Source organism: Stegostoma tigrinum, chromosome 21 (genome assembly GCF_030684315.1).
Source record: "Stegostoma tigrinum isolate sSteTig4 chromosome 21, sSteTig4.hap1, whole genome shotgun sequence".
In the NCBI taxonomy this organism is placed as follows: Eukaryota; Metazoa; Chordata; class Chondrichthyes; order Orectolobiformes; family Stegostomatidae; genus Stegostoma; species Stegostoma tigrinum.
This window is the reverse complement of record NC_081374.1, coordinates 43,380,008-43,390,126: the sequence shown is the minus strand read 5'-3', so window position 1 is coordinate 43,390,126 and position 10,119 is coordinate 43,380,008.

The window sequence follows — 10,119 nt, the reverse complement described above, 5'->3', positions numbered from 1 at the left end:
TCTGCTGCCATCTTGATTTGGAATTACTGCACATCCTTAGTTGCACTAGAGAATATGATGTACTGTCTTATAGAACAACTGCACTCCATCTGTGGTAGGTAGAGCGTAGTTTGAAAGAGAATTCCAGGATTTTGACTCTACTAGTGAATGGTGATATTGTTCAAAGATAGAATACTGTGCCTTGGAGGAGGTCTAACAGCTAGTGTTGTTCCCATACATCTGGTGCCCTTGGTCTTCTAGACAATAGAGGTGATGGGTTTGGAAAGTTCTGTTGAAGGAGCCTTGGTAAATTGCTTCAAAACATATTCAGAGATGGTATACAATAATGCCAGTATGTGTTGATGGTGAAAGGAGTGAATGCTAAGTGATGGGGTGTCAGTCAAGTGGCCTGAATTGATCTGGATGTTTTGGAGCTGCTTGTGGTTGTGTTTATCCAGGGAAGGGGAAGAATTTTCATCTCTCACTTATTCCTTATCAGTAGTGGATGGGGATTGGGAAGTTGAGGGTAAGTTACTTGCTACAGAATTCCCAATTTTTTGGAACCACAGTAGTTATGTGGCTGATCCAGTTAAGACTGTGGTAAGATCTATGGTAACCCAAGGATTTTGACTCAGAGATGATTCAATTTTTAAAAAACCTTTTAGGAGCCCTTTGACCGCTTTTAGACTATAGTGATACCGTTTTTGTGATGTGAATTTTACTTGCTATTTATAGCCCAAGGCCAGGTCTTACTGCCAGTAGTAATGGACTTGAAGAAGCAGAGGAGTTGGAAATTGATGGCTCAGAACAATCACCTCTGAACGTTTGCGCTTTGACCTTACAACAAAAGGAATGTCATTGAAGCAGCTGAAGACGATTGGCCCTTGAGGAATCCTACAGCAGTGTCGGGATAAGCAAAATTTTTCTCCAGTTCAGTATTGGGAAGACCAAATCCATCATTCTCAGCCCCCACTCCAAACTATTACGTAGTTACAGACTCCATGCTTATCTCTTGGCAATTACGAGATTAAACCAGTATGATCAGACTTGAGTCATATTTGACTCCCCACTGGGTTTCTAACCTTGTACTCACTAAGACTGCTCCATCCCTGGTGGCATCACCTGTTTTTGTCTTCGTCTTAGTTCATCTGCCAGAACTGCTTTGTCTTCTAGATTTGATTATTCCAATGCATTCTCTGGATTGCCACATTCCAACCTCCTGAGAACGTGAAGTCAGCCTAACTTCTGCCTGTGTGGAAAGTTGCACCAAACCTCATTCCTGTATCAGCCCTGTGTTCACTGACCTACATTGACTTTTGGTCATGCAACATCTCAATTTTAGACATAGATAATGAAATGTGAGGCTGGATGAACACAGCAGGCCCAGCAGCATCTCAGGAGCACAAAAGCTGACGCTTCGGGCCTAGACCCTTCGTCAGAGAGGGGGACGGGGTGAGGGTTCTGGAATAAATAGGGAGAGAGGGGGAGACAGACCGAAGATGGAGCGAAAAGAAGATAGGTGGGGAGGTAGGGAGGGGATAGGTCAGTCCAGGGAAGACAGACAGGTCAAGGAGGTGGGATGAGGTTAGTAGGTAGGAGATGGAGGTGCGGCTTGGGGTGGGAGGAAGGGATGGGTGAGAGGAAGAACAGGTTAGGGAGGCAGAGACAGGTTGGACTGGTTTTGGGATGTAGAGGGTGGAGGGGAAGAGCTGTGCTGATTGTGTGGTGTAGTGGGGGGAGGGGACGAACTGGGCTGGTTTTGGGATGCGGTAGGGGAAGGGGAGCTTTTGAAACTGGTGAAGTCCACATTGATACCATTGGGCTGCAGGGTTCCCAAGCAGAATATGAGTTGCTGTTCCTGCAACCTTTGGGTGGCATCATTGTGGCACTGCAGGAGGCCCATGATGGACGTGTCATCTAAAGAATGGGAGGGGGTGTGGAAATGGTTTGTGACTGGGAGGTGCAGTTGTTTATTGCGAACCGAGTGGAGGTGTTCTGCAAAGCGGTCCGCAAGCCTCTGCTTGGTTTCCCCAATGTAGAGGAAGCCACACTGGGTACAGTGGATGCAGTATACCACATTAGTAGATGTGCAGGTGAACCTCTGCTTAATGTGGAAAATCATCTTGGGGCCTGGGATAGGGGTGAGGGAGGAGGTGTGGGGGCAAGTGTAGCATTTCCTGCGGTTGCAGGGGAAGGTGCCGGGTGTGGTGGGGTTGGAGGGCAGTGTGAAGTGAACAAGGGAGTCACGGAGAGAGTGGTCTCTCCGGAAAGCAGACAGGGGTGGGGATGGAAAAATGTCTTGGGTGGTGGGGTCGGTCAATTTTAGACATGTTCATTTTTGCTTTCAAATCCGTTCGGGATGTCTGTCCTCCTTTGCAATCTCTTTGACCTCAAAGTGATTTGAGGTCTGCTGCCTTGAGGATCCAGTTTTAAATTACTTTAATGAATGAGGGCCAGCCTTTCAGCAGCTTAGATACTGAGCTTTGAAATTCCTTCCCTAAATCACTACCTCAATCTTTCTTTTAAGGCTGTTATTGAAGCCTATTTATTTGGCCATTCCATTGATCATCTGACCGAATATCTCCTTAAGTGGCTAGATCACATATCTTGTTTTATAATACTCCTGAGTGTTTTGAGAGCTTGTGTAATGTTAAAAGGCCATGTACATACTGGTGTAACTGAGAAACAAATTTACTTTCGGAAACAATAATGTGTTTAAGGTTATTCTCTCAGGTGGACGATTAAGAGATTTTGATCTGGGGACGAATTTAATCCCTGAAATTTCTCAGTTTTGTTTTTTGCTTGTGTCAATAACCCACTTCCGCAGAATTTACCATTTTGACGTACAGTTTATTTCTAACTATTTGTTACTCCTTTAAGGATAGATCAATATATACTTCTGTCGCTTAAGATGTTTTTAAAAAAAATTCAGACCAAGGTTTAACTTTCTAGGTTGTGGTTTGCTTCTTAGTTCAGAGATTTTGCATTGTTGAGAAAGGATGTATTACAGGCATTTTCCTGTGGTCACAGGAAACGTGTTATTCCCAAATTAATTTGGGCTCTTCTGTTCATCATGATGATCACTTTATGCTGAATAATTAATCTTGGTGTGAAATAAAAATTGATAGCACTGTCAGATCAATATTCAGATTTCACTCAAATCTAGGCCAGCTCATCTCTGACTGTTGTATGGTATAGTCATAAAGTTTTGACAGCCCTTTGGCCCATCATGTCCATGCTGGTCATAAAAATCAAAAACTTCTGACCCCATTTTCCAGTACTTGGCCTGTAGCCTTGAATGTGATGGTGTCTCAAGTGCTTATCTAAAGAGTCCTTAAAAGTCTTGGGGATTTCTGCTTCTACCAGCCTCTCGGGCAGTATGTTCCAGATACCCACAATGCTTTCACCTCTGACCCCATGCTCCTTATCTTAAAACTGTGCCTCCTGGTTATTGACCCTTCTGCTACAGAGAAAAATTTCTCCCTGTCTGGCTTTATCTATTCCCCTTTCAACCTTGTACACTCAATCATATCTCCCCTCAGTCTTCTCTGCTTGAAGGAAAACAATACCAGCCTATCTAATATCTCTTTCATAACTCAACCACTCCAGCCCAGGCAACATGATGAATCTCTTCTGCATTCTTGCTAATGGAATCACACCCTTCCTATATAGAACGGCATGCATTATTGCAGCTGTTGTCTAACTATTTCATATACATTATCCATTATCACTTCCTTGTCCTTATATTCAGTCATATATTATATAATATTATATATTATACTATACATGTCCTTATTATTGACTAATTATATTGTCCTAAATGCTTCTGTGATCACCTTATCTACTAGTCCTGTTGCCTTTCAGGACCTGTGAATATGCTCACCAATGTCCCTCAGTTCCCTTTTACTTCTTAAAGTCCTGCCAATCATTGTGTGCTCCCTTGCCATGTTCATCCTCCCAAAATGTATCAACTTCCACTTTTCAAGATTAAATTCCATTTACTACTGTTCAGCCTTTCCAACCAGCCTATCAAATCACCCTGTATCACTGCACAGTGGCAGTGAAGGCCTGTCGTGTAGACTAGGGATGCTCTTTTGTTTCCTTGTTTGGGCTAAGTAGGGGCACATAAGGCAGTAGCACCTCTGAGCAAGGGAATATCGGGCTAGGTGCTCTGACTTGACCGTTTGGTGGTGGTTGCTGATAAACATCTACATTTGGTGAGGAAAAGGTGCAGTGGATTATTGATGCCTGCTGACATTCACTGTTTTGGCTCAAGCTTTAAAATGGATACTTCGAGTGAAGTTGAACAAAAATCTCAATACAAGTCACCATTTCTGGTGTGGGACTGGGTAATGAAAATATCCAGTAACACACTTTCAGACATCCTGATTGTCCCAAACCTCAGCCTCGTCTGCTTTTACTTACCTGCCCCTTTTCAGCAGGAATATCAAATCATTTACAACAGCAGACCATTAGGATTACTTGCAAGGGGTTCAGTGAACTTGGATGGATAGTGGGCAAGCAGACCATGAGGCCTGTCTCCCTTTACTGGGGTATCAGCCCTATTGTATTCATAACAATTAGAATCTCATTACCTTCAAACCTGTGCCCAACCTCATGAATCGTTTATACCTCCCATTCTCCCATATTTTCCAGTCTCCTCCTTTGCAGCCTATACCAATTTTCATAGTATCACAAATCACTGAACTAATGAGGTATTGGCAAGTCTTTGAAAAGCTAGTGAATGCAATACAATACAATAACCAAATTGGCTTTAAAAAGCTACTGTAAAAGAACTCAATTTGCAACCTTGTTAACATTTTTAAAAATGTCAAAAACATTCATTCACTTCAAACCTCTTGTAAAATAAACATAGGTATTAACAAACCTGTATCAAAGAAACCAGTTATTTCAAAATAATCAGTATGTCAGTCAAATGACTATATAAACAATTCCAAATGTTTTATGATATTTCTTCTCAGGGCTCAGCTCAGTATTCATAATGATTCTATCTTGCAATTCCATCCACCAAAGCAGTACAAATGGTGTTTCTGAGATGACCATACGATTGCCTGGCTTCAAGAAAGGTTAATCCACTTTGCTCAGCAGGCAATGTTTACACAGCTGCAGAGGGGAATGATAAAAAATTCAAAAGTTATTACCTTGTAATAACTACATATTTATCTGAAGAGTTCTTTCAATCACATGCTGACTTATAGAAGATCAGAAGGTTGAAGTAATTAATAAGTTTTTGTCATCGGAATTGTGAATAGCTTCAGATTATTGACAGATTTAAAATGGTTAAAAGGCCAAATATTTCAAAGGAGAAGTTGAGTGGCTGATTGTTTTTGGGTTTTTTTTTTAATCTCAGGACAGTAACGGCCCGTGCTTCATGACTTCTGAGAAACCTTGCGCCATGTCTCCTAGCAGAACATGCCAGGCTCATTTGTTGTCTGTTTGGGACTAAAAATACCCAGTAGAGTTTACTAGAGAAGGAGTGCTTTATGCAGGATCACTAATAACACCCTTAACTTGTGCTAGTGTGGTTTGCACAAAATGGGAATTGGCATGCGATTCCTGGAATTGGGCTATAGCTGCCTTTCGTTAAGTCTCCCAGCTAAACAAAATAATACCATGGAAGCATTTTTTAAATTAATTCATTTGTGGGAAGTGGGCATCACTGGCTGGGCCCAGCATTTGTTACCTGTCCCTAGTTGCCCTTGTGAAGGTGGTGGTGAGTTGCCTTTTTGAAACACTACAGTCCACTTGCTGTGGGTTGACCCGCAATGCCGTTAGAAGGGAATTCCAGGATTTTGACCAGAAACGGTGATTGGTGAGTGGCTTAGAGTCATAGAGATGTACAGCACAGGAACAGATCCTTCACTCAATGCTAACCAGGTATCCTCAATGAATCTAGTCCCATTTACTAGCATTTGGCCCATTTCCCTCTAAACCCATCCTATTAATACATCCATTCGGATACCTTTTTAATTGTTACAATTGTACTAGCCTCCACTACTTCCTTAGGCAGCTCATTCCATGCATGCACCACCCTCCTCATGAAAAAGTTTCCCCTTATGTTCCCTTTTAAATATTTCCCCTCTCACCTGAAACATAAAGCCTCTAGTTTTGAACTTACCCATGCCAAGGGAAAGACCTTGGCTATTCACCCTATCCATGCCCATCATGATTTTATAAACCTCCATAAGGTCATCCCTCAGCCTCTGACACTCCAAGGAAAATAGCTCCAGTCTATTCAGCCTCTCCGTATGGCTCAAACCTTTCAATCCTGGCAACATCCTTGTAAATCTTTTGAATCCTTTCCCAAAGCAGAGAAACCAGAATTGCATACAGTATTCCAAAACTGGCCTAATCAATGCCCTGTACAGCTGCAACATGACATCCCAACTCCTGTAGCCAATGCACTGGCCAATAAAGGCAAGCGTACCAAATGCCACCTTCGCTAACCTATCTACCCATGAGTCCACTTTTAAGGAACTATGAACCTGCACTGAAAGGTCTCTTTGTATAAGAACATTCCTCAGGACCTTACTATTAAATCTAAAAGTCCTGCCCTGATTTGCCTTTCCAAAATGCTGCAACACACATTTATCGAAATTAAGTTTCATCTGCCACTCCTCAGCCCATTGATCCAACTGCTCAAGCCAATTCTGTATCCAAATGGCTAGTTCTCCTTGTATTCAATGTGATTTAACCTTAACCAATCTACCATGTCGAATGCCTTACTGATCACATTCATGACTCTGCCCTCATCAAACCTCATTATTTCTTCAAAGAACTCCATCAAGTTAGTGAGACACAATTTCCCATGTACAAAGCCATGTTGACTATCCCTAATCAGTCCTTGCCTTTCCCTCACTGCCTGATGCAGACCCTGACTAGGAGCTGCATATTGAAGCCCCCTACAATGATTGTTAATCCTATCCCTCAGGATTCCCTCCAACAACTTGCCCGCTACAGATGTCAAGCTCACCGGTCTATAGTTCCCTGGCTTTTCTTTGCCACTTTTCTTAAATAGCGGCACCACATTAGCCAACTTCCAGTCTTCTGGCACCTCACCCTGTGGCTATTGACAATACAAATATCTCGGCGTGGGGCCCAGCAATCTCTCCCTTCGCTTCCCACAGAGTTCCAGGGTACATCTGGTCAGTTCCCAGGGATTTATCTACCATTATGCGTTTTAAGATGTTCAGCACCGCCTCCTCTGTAACGGGTACATTTTTCAAGGTGTCGCCGTTTATTTTCCCATGTTCTCTATCTTCCATAACCTTCTCCACCTGACGTATCTACTGCCTCTAACCATTACTCGATATCATGTGGAATGAATGAATTGAATTGACTGAAGACTGGTATTTGTAATGCTGGGGACCACTGGACGAGGGCAAGATGAATCATCTATTTGGCACTTCTGGCTAAAGATTGTTGCAAAAGTTTCAGTTTTATTTTTTGCGCTGATTTGCTGGCTCTTCTATCATTGAGGACAGGGATATTTATGGAGCTCCGTCCTCCAGGGAGTTGTTTAATTGTCCCTCACTGTTCATGACTGGATGTGACACGACTGCAGAGCTTGGGTCTGATCTGTTGGTTGTAGGATCTCTCAGCTCTGTCTATCACTTGCTGCGTTTGCTGTTTGGCATGCAAGTGGTCCTGTTTGGTGGCTTCACCAGGTTGACACCGCATCTTCAAGTAAGCCTAGTGTTGCTCCTGACATGCCCTCCTGCACTCTCCAAAGAACCACGGTTGATCCCTTGGCCTGATGGTAACAGTTGAGTGGGGGATATGCTGAACCATGAGTTTACAGATTGTGCTGGAGTACGATTCTGCTGGTGCTGATGGCCCACAGCGCCTCATGGATGCCCAGTATTGAGTTGCTAGATCTGTGCCATTTACACAACGTGATGGAAATTATTCTCAATGTGAAGGCAGGACTTCATCTCCACAAGGACTGTGTGTTGGACGCTTTTAGCAATACTGTCATGGACAGATGTATCTACAGTTGGCAGTTTGGTAAGGATGAGGTCAAGTATGCCTTTTGTCTTGGTTCCCTCACTGCCTGATGCAGACCCTGACTAGCAGCTGCACATTGAAGCTCCCTACAATGATTGTAAAAATGCCTTTCTTATACGCCTTTTCTATCACCTGATTATTTTCCTCCCCATATCCTGTCTACTGCTAGGAGACCTGTACGAAACTCCCATCAGAAGTTTTCCATTGTTGTTCCTAAACTCTACCCACAGATTCTATATCACTTTTTGCAATCAATTTAATTTCATTTCTTACTAACGAGACAACTTGGCCTCCTCTGCCCTTCTGCTTGTCCTTTCAATAGGACCTATATCCTTAGATATTGAGTTCCCAGCCCTGATCGTCTTGCCGTCATGTTTCGGTGATACCCACAACATTGTACCTGCCCATTTCAATCTGCGCTACAAGTTCATTTTCCTTGTTCCCTATACTGCACACATTTTAAGTACAGCACCCTCAGTCTTTTATTGCTGCCTCCTTTCTCACTATTGTCCCCTGATCTGCTGTTCCTGAGTTAGATTCCTAACCCTCTCCATACTATCTGCCCTGTTCATTCTTTGGGAAACTTTAATAACCTCTCCTGACCCATACCCTTCTTATAACTAATTCAATGTCCTTGCCACTGCGATTTGCACCATCTGTTTGACCTACTTTTTCTAAATGCTTTGTACATTAAGATATAAAGCTTTTAGGTTTGTTGTATTTTTTCCAGGTTTCCCCACACTTACGGTTCCTTGGCCTACTATGACGTTCACATAGTTTGCTCATTTTCATTTTCTTGTAATAATCAAGCCCATCACTCATCGGCCATCTTACCTTGTCCTTTACCTTTGATTTTAGAGTTTTACATGCCACAGCTCCCTTCTCTCCTGCCACGTATTTAGTGTAAAGCCCTCATTGTGTGATTCACCAGGACTCTGGGCTCAGCATGTTCAAGGTTGGAACCTGTCCCATCAGTACAGGTCCCTCCTTCCCCAGTACTAGTGCCAATGCCCCACAAACAATTGACAACAAAACATCAAATCAAAATCAAACTTTTACATTTTTCTCCCATACCAACCTTTGAGCCACGTATTTACCTCTTTAACCTCAATGTCCCCGTGCCAATTAGCTCATGGCTCAGGTATAATCAAACATTTTTGGTTCTGCCTTTTAATTTAGCCTGTAGCTGCTCATATTCCCTCAGTAGAACATCTTTCTACCCGTATCATTGGTACCTACGTAGACCATGACAACTGGATCTTCGCCTCCCACTCCAAGTTCCTCTGTGGTCCAGATGAGAGATCCTGAACCTGGGCACTGAGCAGGCAACACAGTCTTTGGAACCCTGGATCCTAGCCACAAAGAACAGTGACTATTCTCCTGATGATATTAACCCTGAGTGCAACTACATTTCTCTTTCATCTGCCTCTGGAATGCCTCCCTGTCTGTTTGCTTATCCTCCCTACAATCCCCCTCACTCTCATCCTCACAGGGTGCAAGGCTCTCAAACCTGTTAGACAAGCTCAAGGGCTGAGGCTCCTTCAGCACTACGTCCTGGATCACTTGCTGCCACACCTTCCTATCGCTGACCACTGACCGAATTTGAGTTAGTTAATCTAAGGTGTGTGACTGCCTCACATCACAGCATCCAGGGTAACTCTTACCCCTCCCTGATGCGTCACAGTCTTTGAATCTCATCTCTGAGCTGGAGTTCCTGAGGCAACCATCACCTGCTATAAAAGTGGTCACTATGATCCACATTAGGGTCCACTAGCTCCTAAATCATACAACACAGTTACAACTGATTGTCCGTCAGTCAGCTGAGTTAGTTCCAATATGAACACTTTCACTAGGCTATTGAATTTTAAACTTGTAAAATGGAAAAAGAAGAGGACAATTTGCCAGTCCTATTCACATCTTGTCTCCAAAGCCCCTGTGGCTGTGCCCTACACTCAGTGGGATCTCTCTTTCCTGAAGCTTGCTGTTCCTAGTGAAGCCTGTGCCAGATTTGCTTCATTACTGTGCGCTGCTGTTTGCTGCCTCAGCCTTTCTGTTTGACTGGGAATAGTGCAGACATGACAAATGATGTTGAATTTCCCAAGCCCTTCATAA